This window comes from Dermacentor albipictus, chromosome 4, assembly GCF_038994185.2.
Source record: "Dermacentor albipictus isolate Rhodes 1998 colony chromosome 4, USDA_Dalb.pri_finalv2, whole genome shotgun sequence".
Taxonomy (NCBI): Eukaryota; Metazoa; Arthropoda; class Arachnida; order Ixodida; family Ixodidae; genus Dermacentor; species Dermacentor albipictus.
The window spans coordinates 158,154,672-158,172,864 of NC_091824.1; the positions used below are offsets into that span (position 1 = coordinate 158,154,672).

The 18,193-nt window shown below is 43.8% G+C and overlaps 1 protein-coding gene across 2 annotated transcripts in view; it reads left to right on the forward strand.

The window, feature by feature from the left end:
• LOC135915792 (uncharacterized) overlaps positions 1–18,193 on the forward strand; it is a 382,578-nt gene that overhangs the window by 278,232 nt on the left and 86,153 nt on the right. The window lies entirely within an intron of this gene.

Below are 18,193 nucleotides of genomic sequence, written 5' to 3' on the forward strand. Positions count from 1 at the left end.
GAACACGTGGGGCTGCGGGAGCACGGTCGATGTCTGTGTTCGTTCCGCTATTCCCATGCAGCAGAGGCGAAGGTTGATGTGCATGGAGCCGTGGTCGACCTCCTCGTGCTTCGTGGCTGCGAGTTGGCCCTGTACAGAAATGACAGTTTCTGGCCGGCGGCCATTGATGTCATCAATCATTAGCGACCAAGTTCCCCTTGACGTCCCCGCTGACTCTTTGAAACTTGCAGCATTACCATTTGTTGGGCGTGTTGGTAAACTGATTTGGAAAGCATATTTAGCAACAGCGAACAAGGACAGCAGGGAGACGACACCACAATGCGCTAAAGTGCTGTAACGCATTGTGGCGTTGTCTCCCTTCTGTCCTTGCACGTTGGCGCTAAATATGCTTTCCTTTCAAACGACTGAGCAAGATTTCACGTGCCTACGCACTATATTACTTCGTCGAGATTTGAAAGGGCGCAGTCTCGCTTAAAGAAGGTCGAATGCCTACCGGGCAACATTTGAAGGTATGGACATTTTTACTTCGAGTAACCTGAGGTAATAAGTATCCAACTCACAACGCCTAGGCAGACTCTCGGAGCGGTTACGTTTAGTTGCATGCCTCACTCACTCTTTTGATGGACAATGCTCGTCAATGTTTCCAAACTAGAACGGCCATCACGAACGACCTAAACTCGTTCGAGGATGCTTAAGAAAAGATGCGGTGCCAGAGAAATAGAAGGACCAAAGGGCATGTTGTGATGACTTATTCATCATGCCAATATTTCACTGGGTTTGCATGTTTCTTCATGGCGCATGTGTGGTAAACTTCTTATATTGACGCCTATGTCTGAAATAATATTTAGTTGAAAGTTTACGCTTGTCCGTGTCCATATCTTCTCGTCCGTGCCTGCCTTTGGCGCAGCATCATTTCTTAAGCATTATGAACTAACTTGTCCAACAACAAGATATATTAAGCTATCTTTTGAGTAGGTCTGTGGGTCTCAAGATTAGAATTGGAAAAGTGTTAGTTTAAATCATTAAAGCGGATTTTTCGTTCTCATGGCACAGCTGCGCTGGCATAGACCTGCCACTGCAGCAGTGGAAATCGCACGTGGCACATGAGTGTCCGCACAAGCTTTGTTTTCAAGTGAAGGGGGAATACTAAACTTACATATCAAAATTCGCCAAATAGCATTTGCGGTAAACGTATAGCCCCGTAGAAAGATTGCATCCAGGAGCAGATCGCGAGAGTCGGCGGCTTTGTCAATTTGTGCATTGATTTCTCTTCATACTGCCCGTGTATGTGCAAAACTCCTTGAAACGGGGACATCACTGTTCTGGATTTTGCTCTTATTTGTGATGACTAGAGCAAATTAAGTGCACGAGTGAAAACTAATACAGGACAGGCGCTATATCTGGTCATCTGCAATACATGCCTACCAACTGCTTCAGTTTGCTTCTTTGCTTCTTCGTTTAGCTGTCGCGTAACTGGAGGCTGGGAGCGCCTTTGGCGCCGTCACTTCACCCGGATTAACGAAAAACTCCCCTTCTCTTGCTCTCGGCGTTCATTCTCCAGCGCAGTTGTTATGGCACGAATTAAACGAACATTCCTCACGCAAACAGCATTAAAATTCCTGAGCGCACACGCGCTTTCTTGTTATGAAAGAAGGAAGAGCCTCGTAAAAAGAGCGAGAGAGAGAGAAAAAAATACATGCAGCTATTATTTTGCGAAGCCAGAGCCAGGTCATCCTGTTTGATATTATTCCTTCTTTTCCTTTTTGTTCAGCACCTGGTGAACAAATTACCTTCCTTTGGAGAAAGAGCGGGCATGTCTTTGATGGCCCAACAAAAGCCGCGACCGAGCCTCTCATTCGAGCCATCCCCCGTCTTCACTCTTTTTTGTCTCACTCTCTTCACTCACTCGCCTGATTATTCGCATTAGAGGGCGTGTAAACGAGAAAGTGAGAGAGGAATGGAAAAGGCTCGGAATGACTGCTTGGTTCGACGTCCCATGGTAAATTCGAGAAATTTTGTTTTAATTCACGCTGCGTCCTTGATAAGCTGAGTTTACGCTCCAAAAGTCAGCTTTTCCTAGCCTAGCGTGCCTTCAACGTCGATGATACGCAGTGCGCGCTTTGAATCATAAACCATGTGGGGGCTTGCTTCACGTTCGTCAGATTTTTGGTGATCTCTGCTCCATCGATATTATCTTTTTTTTTCATTTTGCCATAGCTTCAGCCTGTGCAGCTGCATAAATTCTCTTTAATAGTTTGCAAACCTGGTGCAAAGTTTTGTCCTCGACGTCTCCTTCTTTCTTTCTGTATATTCAGACCACCATAAGCTCTTTTTTTCAACGTTACACGCGTTTCTGTAAAACAGCTCATATTTGTTAAAATCGTAAACATAGAGCGTCAAGTCACTCGGTGGTATGCTTCATCAGTTTTATCAGCACAGCTGTGGTGGACGCACTAAAATTAAAGCTTATATTATTTCGCTTTCTTAAACGACAACCTTAAGGACAGCCAAAAGAATAATATGTATTGTAACACTTTTCTAAATCGATTTGTGTTGTGAGAAATATCGACTGAACCAGGACCTCTAAGCGCTGCACATTAAGCACTATGGAGATAGTGGACGAATCGTGACATACCAAGAGTAAGTCAAACATGTTGCGTCATAAAGAAAGCAGTTCGTTTATTAGTGATGTCATAAGAACAAGGGCTTAGTAATTGCGATATATAACACATTTTTGGCGAATAAAGCTTACCAAAGACAAACAGTCCATACAAAAAGAAACCATGTGTATCCGGCGTGCGTTTTCTGTGAAATTTGCAACAGCATTTACTTTACTAATCAAAAATTGCGCTTTTAAAACGCCGCACTGCACAGCAGTATTAGGAAAGCTCAGGAAAGCGAGTATCTCCAGTGGTTTTCTTTTAAACTTGCAGATGCAGGTAGATAAACTAGTCCCTGCTGATCACACTGCCCAGCATACATTGGCTAGGCAGTACAAATAGTGAGCGAGCTCTTGAAGAGTCTCTCTTTCAGCCTTATCTTCGCTAAATAAGCAGCCGCAACAAACTCTTATTTTCATACGTCAGCTGTACTATTCGTGGCGTCAGCAAGTAACCCGAAAGGAAAAATTGACATCCACCTGTATGTAGTCCGAAGTTACAAAGAGTATGAAAGAGACCTCTCATGAACCTTCCTCCACCTTGTGGAATTCTGCAGAACTGATCTTCCAACATGTAACACCTATCACAACGTCAGCGGCATGAAGCCGGCTTTGTGAATAATGCTTCGGGCATGGCCATAAGGCTGACGAGGATTTTTTTTCGTTTGACAATATTTCCATGTTATCTTTGCCGGGTGAACAACAGGAACCGTTGACACAAGAGCAGAAGGGTTCCTGATACGAGCGAAGAGCGATAAAAACAACATGCATAATTTGACAAACAACAGGGCCCATTTTTGCCGCTTTCTTGAGGTGCTGTTCGTGGCACTGTTTTCATGCTGTAAATGTGTACTCCGTTGCCGCACCGTTAACCTCATGAAAGACGCTTTGTGCACTAAGAAACCGCTCTGTGCCACTGGCGCTGGCAATTACCTGAGTTGAAGCCGAAAATTATGCAAAAAATTGATAAATAATGCGGTAAAGCAGTGTCTACAACTGCGAAATAGCAAGAAGAGTAAGGAGGTAACGTCTATTTGCGTGACGTGCAGTGACGATTACTGTCCGTTCTCATAAATGGCTAGCGTCACTCCTAAAGCTCTTTACGATACTGCCTTTGTTCTGCGTCTTTTTCTGCACTCGAGCATTATCTTCACAAAGCCACTGAGGTATGCTAGCAGATGGGCGGTGTTCGCTCGAACTGAGAAGTCAGTGACAACACTGTGCGTCTGTCTTTTCGCGTCACGTTATCTGTTTTAAAGTGGGCATCTGTTAATACTGGACTTTACGTCAGGGATCTCCGCCGTTTTCTATCTGCAACAAAAGGAGCGTGGTCATCACGCGAACGCCAACATAAAATGACATTTTTATTGACAAGAAGGCGTTGCAAGCATTGTTCTATCTGAGACCTTCCTCTCTGAAACGTAGCGCTCTAGCCAAACGCGCTTCAAGAACGTTTCTTTTTTCTCGTGGTATTTGTTCAATTTGTTCTCAGAGTAATAAAATGTTTGCGTGGTTCTGCTATCACAAACACCAGAGACCAGCGGAGCTGGGGGAATGCCAATAAAGTCGTGCCAAACCGCACACAAGACACACGAGCGCGGGCAATGCATCCCTACAGCGTCCGCCAAAGGCATATACAACGGCGTCTGCGATTCGCGGGGCCAACGCCGTAGTAGACGCCACGGTTGTCTCCGCTCTGTACGTAGCTGCGGGCGAGGAGGATATCGAGGCACCGTAGCAGCCACCGGGGAAGAACGCCCCTCCTCCCTCGCCTGACCCCTCTGCCTCGCACGCCACGTGAGAGGTGCACGCGTCCGGGCCGCGTTCCTCGCTCGCGTGCGCACCGCTCCTTGTCCCCCGCTAGGTTCCACCCACCCTCGCCGCGTCGCTATGCTGCACGATGCTATCATTACATTCCGCTTTCACTCTCTCTCAGCTCTCTCTCTCCCAGCTCGGCCAAGCTGTGCACATCAAGAGAAACCTATCGAGATTCTAAGAGCTCCACTGTAATATCGTAAAAGCGCCACGTCCATGCCAATGAAATGCAGGCAATTCAAACAGCAATGGCTCCCGATACATTTTTTCTTATTCGCGCCGCAATGCACCAGGCAATCTTGAACTGGCAACAATGGAAGAGTAGTGAACGAAAAAGCGCAGTGTAGTCGTTGTTCGCGAGGCCATCGCCTTCTCTACTACAGGTGAATAGGAAGTGCTTTACAGCCATTGACTCTCGCTCACCCTCTCCAACTCTACAAGTAAGTTGTAAAGGAGCAACGACTTGAAAGAAGTTAAGTGGCACTTGCAGCTATTTACTGTCAAGCTCTCTAAACGTGCCTAGCAACGTCTAATAATAATCTAGCAGATCATGCGGGACATATGTAAGAACAAGAAACAACAACAGACAAGTGTTTTTTTTTTAAGTGCTATCTTCTTCCGTAAAGACTTCTCCTTTGCGTCTTATCCCGCATTTATAAAAATAACGATTACGTTAATATTACTATAAATAACTTTCCATCATATACGGTGTCCCACGTAACTTGAACCAAACTTTAAAAATATGCAAAAGCCACGTAGCTGGAAAGGACCAAAGTAAGGTTGTGTTCCGTCATTTGGAGGTACTCAGATTATCTTCGCATTCCGCCTAATCACATCATTAGTCTTAATTATTCAGCTTCTGAAATACTATATTTAGATGAAGAGTGTCCCTGAAAAAATTGTAGCACAACGTGAAACACTCCCGATACAGCTTTCTGTTGCTTGATACGTGCTACATAAAAGTGTTTTTCTGAGTGCGAAAAAAACCTGCGAATGCACGAAAAATTGCAGTGTGACTGGCCACTCGAGGCACTTTGCGTGTATTCGCGGGCCTCTCTCATGCTTGAAAAAAATGCTTTTACGTAGCACATATTGAGCAACAGGAAGTTGTTTGGGGAGCTTTTCATGTTGCTCTACGATTTTCCCATTGACACTTTTCATCTTTTATAATATTTGAGAAGTTGATCAATACTTAAAGCTAATTATCTAATAATTATCTAATAATCTAGCTAATTATCTAATAAGGCAGAATGCGAACAATTATTTCAGTTTGTTCAAGAGACGGAAAACAACATTACCTTGGTCCTGTCCAGCTACCTGGTATTATCATATTTTTAACGTCTAGCCCCTGTGGGACTCGAATGTTTTCACAATGTGTCGGTTGCGTTCGTGTTCTCTGGACATACGGATGCACCTCCCGCCTGGATTACCCCGACGTGAACAGACTATGCTCTACCGTCTGTGGCTAGGCGCTGCCTTTACAAACGCCTATGCTTTCCTCATAGGAATGGCCAACAGCCCCACGTGCGACACATGTAACATCGACGAGACGCTCGCACACATTATCTGTGTCTGCCCGCGATACAGTGCTGAGAGACAAGTGATGTGCAGAGTGCTGGACCAGTTGGACAATCGTCCACTTTCAGAACTAAAAGCTTTAGGCCAATGCTCCGAAAGAACATCCGCGTTGAAGGCCTTACTCGCGCTAGTAAGGTTCTTGCGGTCCACGGGGCTTCACGACAGACTAAGAATGCCGCCCTCTACCGCTCTGTAGTGTACGCGCTTTGTTCGTGCTTGTCTCCCTTTCTTTCTATCTCCCCCTTTTACTCTGTTTCTCTTTTTATCCTTCTTAACCCTTCCCCCTGCGCAGGGTAGCCAACCGGAACTACCTCTGGTTAACCTCCCTGCCTTTCTCTACATTATTTTCTCTCTCTCTCTTAACGTCTAGCTCAAGTTACGTTGAACACTCGGTATAAATTTCACGTCGTATACTTTTCAGTTGCTGTAGTTGTACGCCAAGACGGCGCCTAAATGGCTTGTAAAAAATTCTGCTTTCTTTACTTCCAAGAGCCACGGAGCCGGTCTTAAGTTTCACAGAAGGGGAGCGGGGGGGGCGTTCTACAAGCTATCAAAAGGATAAGTCTACTGTGATGCCATCCCACTGTAAACATACAGTATAAAGGCTCCTAGTGAGCACGCGCTTTTGGTGCATCCAGACGCTCCGCGTTGGCGTTTTCTACAAAGAGAGAATCGATTTTCCACATAATAATGCTACCACACGGAAGTTTTTCGCAGCAAAACTGGCCCTACAGTCTGAAAAGACGGCCTCTCCTTTAGTCGAGGACAGCTAATGAGGTCTCGTTAAGACAAATGGCATTTTTAAGCATTGTTGCAGCACGTTGAGGCCTAACCATAATAGTTATGGTCAAACGGATCTCCTTTGCTCGTTTGATGTCATACTTGTTCGAGCTTTTCTTTGCCCGGAGAGTATTTTTTCTTCGTTTCACTGTTAATCCTGTTGAAAACCTACAATTTCGAGTTCAACAATGCTCTGCGACCAATGGCTGTACTTTAGCGGTTATGTTTTATGTGCGTGACTGATGCGTGAAGCATGTGAGCACCAGCACTGTTCTTTGTTCTCATTGTTATAATCATAATTTCTTTGTGTTTACGCTAAGGGAAAAGCTTACTTCGAAGCCCTATTATTAAAGTACATGAAAAACACGGGAATTCTGTCATTTGGCTAGCGTTCAACTGATAATGCAAAAAAATGATAGCATTCCAATTAAAACGCTATATTCGTGTAATTTTTGGAAGGCAGTTTCTTTTTTATTTAGGCTATCAGCATCTTTACATAAACTGCAAAAGACAGGGAACATTTAATAGCTTGAAGGATTATGTTTACAATACTGCGGCTAGCAGACGACTTCCGAAACCACATTTAGAATGTCGTGGGATTACAAAACAAATGGAAGGTGGATGGGAGGGGTCCAAACGGACGACACATCATCACAGCAGGGAAGCATCGCCGTGTTCTAAGAACACAATGTTGGTCCACTTGTTATAGCGCTTATGATTTCCGTTGTCTCGTTTTATTTTACTAATTCGTTGTTTGGTTTTTCAAACATCGTTATTGATTACAATCTAGAAGAAATTGACGCCACTTGAACATGTTAGCATGTCTAGCTTCCATGAAAAATAAAGTTTTTATGTTGGCTTGGCCTCAACAAAAAACGCCGCCGACACCGACGACACCGGCTTTTCTGCGACACGAGCTCATTAACGCTGTCGCGTTAAAAAAAAGTTGTAGTGTCATAGCATGCGTTGCAAGATGCAGAACTCCCTGCCGCTTTTGTAATAAAGGCAGCTTGTCAAGTTGGCTTCACCTTAAAAAAATGCACACCGCAGCAGAGCATGCTTTACAAAACGATAAACATCAATTATAAACATCAGGGGAGGAGGGGGAGGGGGGGGGGGGGCTACTCTGTAAGAGTCCACCTCGTGGACTGTCCATTTCGGCCACTGCTGATTGGGTAGGGCCACTCGTCTCCTCCTCTCTCGTACGGCTGCATCCAATCAGCTGCAACCAATCAACGCGAAATTGATGAGATGTTTTTTGTCTAATTACGCCAGATTAGGGCAGAAAGTGCACTTGCGCTACCGGGTAGAAACATAAGCGTTCAGAAATGTATAACAGAGATTTATATTCAAGCGAAGTTTTTTTGAGTACTTGTATTTGTTGGTATATTCCACAATTTTACATTCCTATGCTCGATGTAAGTTCACTGCGCAAGCTTGAAAAAATGTTTCAAAATTACCCATGTTATGCTTTATGGCGAAATGATGCGACTGCTCTTTGAAAGATGTCGCTGCGATGTTTGTAATTCTCTCACTTGTTGGCGGAAGGCAATTCCTGTCAAGGAGCTGCGAATATTTCACTACGGAATTCGCTTTCGTATTTCAGAGTGATTTATTCCTGTCATATGATGGGAACTGCTAAGCTGAATACTTAGTAAGGGTTGCTTTAGGGGTTTTCTCACAGCGAAATCTCAAATCTACGCGATGTTTTCTACGATGCATATTTGACGAGCTGTGGTGTAATCTACAGGAAATAAACATCGTGTTTAACCATTTGAAATAACTTAATTGGTTGGGGAACATTAAACGTCTGAGTCTAAAATAAAGGTCGGCTTACTTTAACTGCTCGCAGTGAAAATCATTAAATGAATATAAATTATTTTCTTTTTTGTATCATTCAGGCGTTAGTTGTATCTCTAAATTTTTTTTTTACATCCGACGAGTCTCGTCAACTTCTTTTTATGTTAGTTGCAATGAGTGTCCAGCAGTGTGACACCAGTGTCTTCAAGTATTATTCCTTACTTTTGTCGTCTTATATAGATCTAATACAAACTGCACAAAAAGATATCGTAGTTTGCACTCTCATGTTCCAATTAGGTTTATACAAGCAAAGTAGGTTACAAGATTGAATCAGTCTATCAAATCTATCCATAAAAAGTTGGCGGTTAACCTTCCGAGACGTGGTAGAAAATCAGAAACACTTGTTAGCCTCTCCGACGATATTGCTTACTTTATAGCCGCAATTTAGTAAACTTCACAATGTGTGAACTTTTCACCTCAATCGCGTTAGTATTTTTACATTAAAAAGCTATAGTTATCCCAAGAATTTCCACTTGTTGCGATTGTTGTGGTTGCTTCTGTTGTTGTTTGCAAGAACGCGTACATGTTAATTACCACATCCATACAGCGAAGTGGTCTGTAAATGAAGGTTGGTTTGGAAAGAGATATCCGACTTCTTTTTGCGCAAAAGGCGCGCAGCAGCGTGTCCGTTTGGCTCCTAGCTTTATTTTCCGTGTCAGGCGACAGCCGAACGCTGAAAAATATGCCCCGGTTAGAGCTGTGCCGAGCAAAGCCGACCGAAAATAGCTCATGCCACGAACGCAACAACAAACAAACAAAGGTTGCCTCCACACATAAAAACTGCATGGAGGAGCCGGCTGGCAGAGCAAAAAAACGTGCGGCTTTCTTCTCTGTTTCCACTCCTCCTTGTGGTGAATGTCCAAAGGGCCAGAGGCATGAATGAATCTCCCCAACCTCGCGTGGCTAAAACGGAGGCGACGCGCCCATTCATTGCCGGCTATAACCTGGCAGGTCACTCAGATATTTCACACGTAGACTGTTACAGGGGAACCCCGCCAGCATGGCCAAACAAAGGTGTGAGCGTCATGGCGGTTGTTTCCTTTCGCGGAACTACGATCCGTCACTATTTTTGGGCGTTTGAATGACTATTCGGGAATGTCTTGTACATCCTATGTACACATAAAAGCCAACCTTTTCAGGACAAAAAAAAACTCACAGCAATGTGTACCGTCAAGGCCACGCATGAGCGAAAACCTACTCTTACAGTACGCGTGGCGAGGCGCACTGGGACAGCCGTGCTGAACGTAAAGCATAACCGCCGAATGTGCGGACTCTTCACTGCCTTCGGGGCCGGCTGAGGAGGACTCAGGCTTCGTTGCGCAGATATCACATATAGAGAGATTTTGGGTCCCTCAACTAGTCTCTGGCTCCAAACCAGATGTATTAGAATGACGGTGCGTTGACATTTTGCTTCTTTCTTGGCGCAGTGATGTCGCGGATGGGTGACCGCGTCCTGTGGGAGCGGAATTGGGGTGTCGGTGCTGTTGCCCGTAGAGACGATCTTTGTGTTATCTTGACGTGTTCGAGCATGTGTAGTGCTTGTTCATGCTTTCTCCTTGCTTATTTTTATTGTTGCTTGTTTTACAAATTTTGAATATGGGGATAGCCAGCCCTAATTTCTCCTGCGTTCCCATTTTTCTGCATCCTTAATAATAATAATAATAATAATAATAATAATAATAATAATAATAATAATAATAATAATCATCAATGGTGTTTAATAAAGTGCCCAGGGACCACCTCGAGGGTCTTGGTGCTGACGCACTCGGCAAAACAATGCACAGGAAGAACAATGCAAGCTCACACACACATACACACATACACACGCGCGCCCACATAAGGAGAGCAATAATTACGCGAATACAGATTTTAACAGAACATATGTGTACATGAAGAGAATACAAAGCAAAAGTAGAGAAACAAAAGAAAGGATTACAGAATGACGGAACAAACAACATATATGAGAGTTTTTGTTCAGTTCTTGAAATACCTCTGCAACTCCTTTCAGGAAAATATTGAAGTCAGGCACGAAGATATCCAGGCACTCTCAATGGGCATTATATGTCGCCTGCACTATAGATAGAGGGTCACAAAAATCTGAAGGCTGAAGGCGCGCTGTTTCCCTGTGCCTTTCTGCGGAATGCAAGAGCGCACATTAGAAAGCAAGTGTGAGCAGCGGATTTTTCCACGTATTCATTTGCGAAGAAAAAGAACATCCGATTTATTGTGTCTACAGGTGAGGGTAGGTAACGTGAGTGTCTGTGTTACCTCTATGGAGATGGAAGTCTTTTGACAGAATCGATCTTTAAATACAGACGTGAACTTTTTTTTGGCACAGTTTCGAGAAGCTCACAATTTGACCTAAAAGTGCTGCCCCAAACTACGGAGGTGTACTCAAGAATTCGAAGGCATACGCTCTTGCATAAAGTTACAAATGGCCCATGTTCTTTGAAGTCTCTCGTCATCCGACATGCTATTCCGAGTGTTCGAAGTGCACGCTGCCTCGTCTATTGAGCGTGGGGCGAGAAACTCAGAGAGCTATCGAAGTACACTCCAAGGTGCTTCGTTCGCTGAGCTCTTGGCAGGAGAACATCTTTAACGCTGTATGGAAATAAAGCCCTGTTAGTCTTCTGCGTAAAGCTTATAACTTTAGTTTTTGATGCATTTTTGGTCAGCTTGTTTTCAGCGCACCATGACGCAAAATGTTCAATGTCCATATGAATAGCGGCGCAATCATTAATATTTTTTACCACTTTGAAAAGTTTCGCGTCTTCAGCATATAACAAGATTGAAGAGATTTGAACGATTGTCGAAACGTCATCAATAAACGGCGAGAAAAGAAGGCCTAGGACAGACCCTTGAGGAACTCCACTTGTAACAGCATAAAGTTATGATTACTGATCATTTACGTTAACGCAGCAGTACTGGTCGCGTAGGTAGCTTCTTATCAGCGCTGTGACAGAGTGGTGCAGATCAAGTTGCCTCAACTTTTGAGGAGTATCTTGTGGCATACATCAAACGCCTTGCTAAGGTCAAAATAAATGACATCCAGCTGTGCTTTCTTATACACTGCTTAAGAGTCATGCATCATGAAGCTAACAAGGTTGGTAGTTGTGGAGCGTTGCGATATGAATCCATGCTGCTGAAGAATGATAGTATTTTTAATAGAGGATGAAGTTATTAAGTGAAGATCTGATTCGAATAATTTAGAAGCTGCGCGTAGGAGAGAAATAGGCCTGTAGTTACTCGCAGGAGTTTTTACCCCTGACTTAAAGACGGGAACGACCCGTGCTGTTTTCTAAGCCTTTGGGAATGTGTTCGTCTTTAAAGCAAAAATAGAAATACAAATAAGCATTGGAACAAGCAAGGACCCGCACGTATTAACCAAAGCAGGTGGAATGTCATCAGGACCACTCGAGAAAGACGGTTTTAAGCATTTGGCGCTCTTAAAGACAAGTTCCTCTGAGACCGATAGATTTGAATCCAGGGAAGGGAGATTGGAAAGCTCCCTGACTCCGTCACTGTACCCTTCACCGTACACAGTCCCGAAGTGTAGGGCGAAGGTGCCCGCAACACCTGGGCCAGGTTAGCCGTCGCCACTAAGTAGAAAGATATCTTGTTTCGTGTTGTTGGATGACTCGTCATGAACGCGCCTCCAAAAAAGACTTTGAATTTTTAGAAACGCTAGCTTCTACATGTGCTATATAGATGGAATGATCACGCTTGTAAGGACGTTAAGACAGTGCCCAGCACCTCGTAAGATCTATATGCCAGTGTTCCTGTATTGTACACTGTGCCTTCCTGTGAGCACTACCTTTTAGCTTCAAGGATGTTTTCAGTTCAACAGAAAACCAGTGGGGAAATTTAGAGCGTTTAGCACCTTTTAGCGCTGTAAGGTTGTTCATTCCATTGTGAATAATATTCGCGAATGCCGTGACTTGGTCATTAACATTCCTTAGTTCTACTACTGAAGACCAGTCTGCATGATTAAGATAGTGGTAATGACCCACGTAGTTTCCGCTTCAGAAATTAAAAGACCGAGGTGTTGCTGTATCCTTTAATCTCCTGCCCCTAGATATCGCGAATTGCAATGAAACATGAAGCGGGCGATGATATTTATCTAGCTTAACAAGGGGAAAGTCGCCACAACACACATTCACAGCTTCTGCGTTACTAAGGCATAGACCTAGTGCATTGCCACAAGAGTTTAGAATATGAAATATGAAGCGAGGGATGATATTTATCTGGCTTAACAAGGGGTAAGCCGCCATGGCACACATTCACAGCTTCTGCGTTACTAAGGCACAGTACATTGCCCCAAGAGTGCCACGAGGGCAGGTCAGAGATGTAAAACATATAGGATCAAGTAACGAGTTGCACTTGGCAGATAACTAAAAAGAATTGGTTGAAATTTCACCAGTTAGCCAAAAAATGTCAGGCGTATAAAATAACCAATTATGAGTATTTTATGGTTAGCATGAGCCGATATAACTTATTCAATAATTGCGTTAAAGATTAAATTATGGGGTTTTACGTGCCAAAACCACTTTCTGATTATGAGGCACGCCGTAGTGGAGGACTCCGGAAATTTAGACCACCTGGGGTTCTTTAACGTGCACCTAAATCTAAATACACGGGTGTTTTCGCATTTCGTCCCCATAGAAATGCGGCCGCCGTGGCCGGGATTCGATCCCGCGACCTCGTGCTCAACAACCTAACACCATAGCCGCTGAGCAACCACGGCGGGTAATAATTGCATTGTATTCTTTTCGTGTACGCATTTTGTGCTCCGTTAAAATCTGTATTCGCCAAATTATTTTTTGTGTGCGCGCGTGTGTATGTGTGTGTTTGTGGGGGGGGGGGGGGGGGGGCGTGCGCTGTTTTTCCTGTGCAATGGTTTGCCGATTGCGCCACCACCAAGACCCTCGAGGTTGTTCCTGGGCACTTTCATAAACAGCTTTGATTGATTGATTGATTGATTGATTGATTGATTGATTGATTGATTGATTGATTGATTGATTGATTGATTGATTGATTGATTGATTGATTGATTGATTGATTGATTGATTGATTGATTGATTGATTGATTGATTGACTGATAACAGTGACCTGCTTGCGTATTCTTATTTGTTTCCATCAGTAAAAGAAACTTAGTTCGACGGCTATAGATTTGGTATTTACGTATTGTAGACCCCTATGTACGTTCACATTTCCCACAACGCATAATATATATTCCAGACTATATTCCTCATTCTGCGCATGTCTTCTTTACCGACTCCTACAACACTCTGTCAGATTTTTTTATTTTGTGTTTTCTGTTTTTAAGAAGATGTTTCAGGTTTCCAAAAGTTAAAAAAGATGTTGCAGCAAGCTTTTATGGCACAGGCAATATAGATGCTTGTGTGTGAAAACAGCTGTATAGATTTCCTGTTGACGCCTTAAGCAGGAGAGAGTGCTTAAATAGTTAAATTGCCGGAGTACATAAAACATTATACCCAAACAGTACGCAATACAAAAGGCTTAATTTAAAACACTTATCATGGAAAATTTCTGTTCCTTTCGCTTTGTGCAAGCAGCTTTCACAAACGCAAACATCACAAGTAGCACAAGTACACATCAGCAATTCGTTATCTTTCTTGTACTCATATCCTTTCTTGTGTGACTTGTAACTATTGCCTTCTCAAAGTGTCTCACTCTCAACGTTTAAGATGCATACGCTTTAACCAGGAACACCTAGCCATCCTCCTTCCACCAACTTCTCCTCTTCTTTTTTCGCTTCCGTCAATGCTACTACCTGTCTTGTCCAATTTTCTCATTCGACTACTTCTACTTACGAGCTTCGGCAAGCAAAATGTTTGGAATATTATCAACTGTATGCTTCTGCAATTACAGGTCTTCTTGCACCGCACCTAGGTGGCTCAGTTGAACATGCGATGCTCCTAGGAACCAAGTTAGCAGTGTGTTGTATTGCAGAGTTGTATAACACGTACGTAAACAATGACTGTAGAAAGGAATGAAAGGCATCCGGGTTACATTATGATGTTCTTGCTCCGCTGACAAAGTGACACTTATGTCAAAGTCGTCTGCAGCGAGCTCACACCATTATCGCAATGGTAGTCACCTGTAATGACGGCAAGATCTTCACTCTCCGTGAGCAAGCGTCGTGGTGGAGCATGCATGATTTTCCGGATGCCTGAAAGCTGAGATAACGCTGGGCTCCAAACTGCACATGTATCAAAACGTGCGTACTTTGTGCACGCTCCATGTGCGACAGCTAGAGTTCTGCAGGATAGAGCGCAGCTCTACCAAGCGTTATGACTAGTGCCAGCGATCCACAGATTTGAGCCCCACTTGCTGTCTCGGTTTGCAGAAGTGGCTCAGCTTTGACTATAAGAAACGGAGAGAAGAGAGACTTGGCAGAGACGCAGCGTTGATGCTTGTCTACGGACTGTGATTTTTTTCTCTCCGGGAAGGCGACATCGCGCGCTGACAGATAGAAGATGCGGTGGCAGAGAGCAGGCGGGAGAGGAGGCCTAGAAAACGGTCAGGTCGCCAGCCTTCGATTTAAAAGTATTGTAGAGCGCACCGTTTTTTTCGCACGGTGACAGGACGCGTCGGAAACAACTGGTCCGGAAATTGGTTCCTGTCAAAGAACGCAGCTGCTTGTCAAATTTCGTCAAGACGGGTTCCCGTCGAGTTCCTCCAGACGTATAGGACGGACACTCCCGACACATTCACTGAGGCCGAAGTGCCTGCTAAGGCGAACTCAGATGTACGCTCGAATGCACATACACAGGACGGGAAAACACAATGCCAACGTTGGTGCAGCAATTTCTCTTCGAGGCAATTCTTAGCTCTGAAAATGAGAGCAAAAATTCTGAAAGCTGTATAAAATTTACAAGAAGGCAAGGTGCTAGAAGAATAACGGTATGACAAAAGACTGCCTTCGTATAAAATAAACGCAATGCCCTACGCCCCGTCCTGTAAACGTTGTGAAGAAGCACGGTTGACGACAGCTCTCAAATACCAGGTTCTACGTCGGGGCCCGTGATTTAACGCTTACGAAACAACCCGTTTGAAACTCGGTGCACAGCAATTCGTTTCTTGGCAGGAACGTTGAATGCGAACATTTGCTTCGAGCACAGAATATAAGACGGTATTTTTCCAGATATTATTATTCTCCTCTGAAATTCGACGAAGATTATGACAATAATGTGCGCCGTCGCCTTTCGGAACAAACGGCATTTAAAAAGCTCATTACCTTGACTCTCAAAAGCAAACAATGAAATGCAGTTGCTAAGACAGTTAAGCGCATGCATCTGATGACGTTTATTTTGAAGAGTGAAGTCATAGGATTTTAGTTGGGTTCCTCGGTCGAAGGGTGAAGAGGTGGAGTGGGAGGAAACAGCAAAATAAATGTGGTGAATGCGCTCCGCCGCGTTAGCAGTTCATGATTATCAACGCGATGAGGCAACCTCAGGCTTGCACCGTAGACCTTAAGTGGTGGTGAGTAAATAATGGCAGTTGTTAAGCTATTTAGCTGTGGAAGACAACGAAGACTTGAAAGGAATCTACGAGGTAGCATGAATTTAGAACGTGAGTGAAAACGTTGACAAAATTTGGGAGGGGTAAAATAAACTACAGCGACTTGCTTATTTAGGGGTTCTCTGCAGAACAGATTGAGCTCATCTGCAGTGACATGTTGCCAGACCCATCCGGATTCCGACGCTTACTAGTAATTGTTATCTCGGAGTGGCTTCAAAGCGCGATTCAGTCTAACAGTTCATTTGATTGCTGAAGCGATTAAATGGACACTCCAAGGGAATATTTGCCGTCGTCTTCGATGTCGCGGTGGGGCTCCGCATATATAATTAGGCATATGTATGATGTATGCTTATCCATGCCGTATGAGCGGGTTACATTTCTACCCTATTCCATCCCTTAAGTTGCTCATTAGAGGTCTTACGTTCTTGACTAAATTATTCCTCAGAATTTTGAGAATGGCAGCCCACAAACAAATGTCATGAAAATTACATTCACAGGGCATGCTTTTTATCTTAAATCTTATCAGACTATTAAAAAAAGAGAAAAGCGATACCAGTACTCAAACCTGAAAGTATGTATTTTTATTGGCGCGGCTCTTTACGGGAAGCGTACTGTCGACTGTGGGATGTCTTTACAGGTCCTACACGGCATGTTAAAGGTTTTACGGATTCCAGAAACATTGCCGCACCCCTGTATGTCACTTCCACGTTAGTCGGTCCTGCGTAAAGTTAGAAATCCGTCCGAGAAGCTTAAGCGGAAAGCTGAACCTTGCTATCGCAGTCAGCGGTTCGCCCTTCGGTCTAAACTGCCGCTTTTTTAATAAGCGGATAGATATTTTTCTCTGACTTTCATGTAAGGTCTTGTAGTCGTCTGTTTGGTTTGCAGAGCTTGTGTCAGTACGAGCTAGGCTAGTTTGCCTCCAAGAGAACGGCAGTTTCGTGCATGTTGAGCAGCGTTAAAAGCCATAAGTAAATAACTTGCGTGAGGTATTAAAACAGTTGGGCTGTAGCTCCTTCTTAGAATATTTTCATATTGCAAGCATCTTCAGTAGCAGGTGAACAATCTACGCATTGATACTTGTCTGATGCTTGTTTTCGTATGTAGAGGGCACGTCGTTTACAACTGTAGTTATTTTGATTCGAGATTGCCTGAGAACCCACACACAAAAAAGCACGGAAATGGCCGGCCTTCAGGTCCCGCCCGTGCAGCTAATGTTTCGAAAAAACCCGAAACGTCGATTACTCCTAAGTGTGCCATATTAAGTGACCTCTTCAAAAAAATATTGTGTTGATAATGCTCTGGTTCTTCTATTGACTGTTTTTCTTTTAGCATGGCATCGCCACTTAATATCCGCTTCTTCACAAAGAGCTGACTGTTTGTTGACCAGATTTTATTTGTCACCGCTGTCGGGAACACATTGCCACGTTCCAAATGTCGCATACGCATCGAACACACTGCCTCGAGGCTCAGCACTTAACCGTAGGGCACTCCACTATACTCTTATGGCGCTGGTGCCACCTTTTCAAAACAGCTAGGTTTCTTAGTGTTTCCATTGCAGGCTTGAATAAACTCATTAAATCGGATACCTCTCTCCTGCACCTAGATTCCGTTTTTCATAAACAATTTGCCTATCCGAATGTAAATTATGTTTTGTGAGCGCTTAGGAGGCAACTTGTGAATATATTTAAAACGAGCTTGGTGCTTCAACAGAATGCAACAAATAAAATCTGGAAAAGTAATAATCTGTCGATGAAAAGGGAAACTCGACAGGAAAGCAAGAAAAAGGGCCTCGGAGTTCTTGATTTTGAAATTCCTTAAGCTGCTAGTACATTCAGCCAACTTCTAGAACATATGTCTATGCACACCACAAATAGACTACCGGGACGGCCAGTAGAAACTAGATAGAAGAAAGACTTTTTAATAACGTTGAATATTTCCAGAAGTTGGTAGCACAAG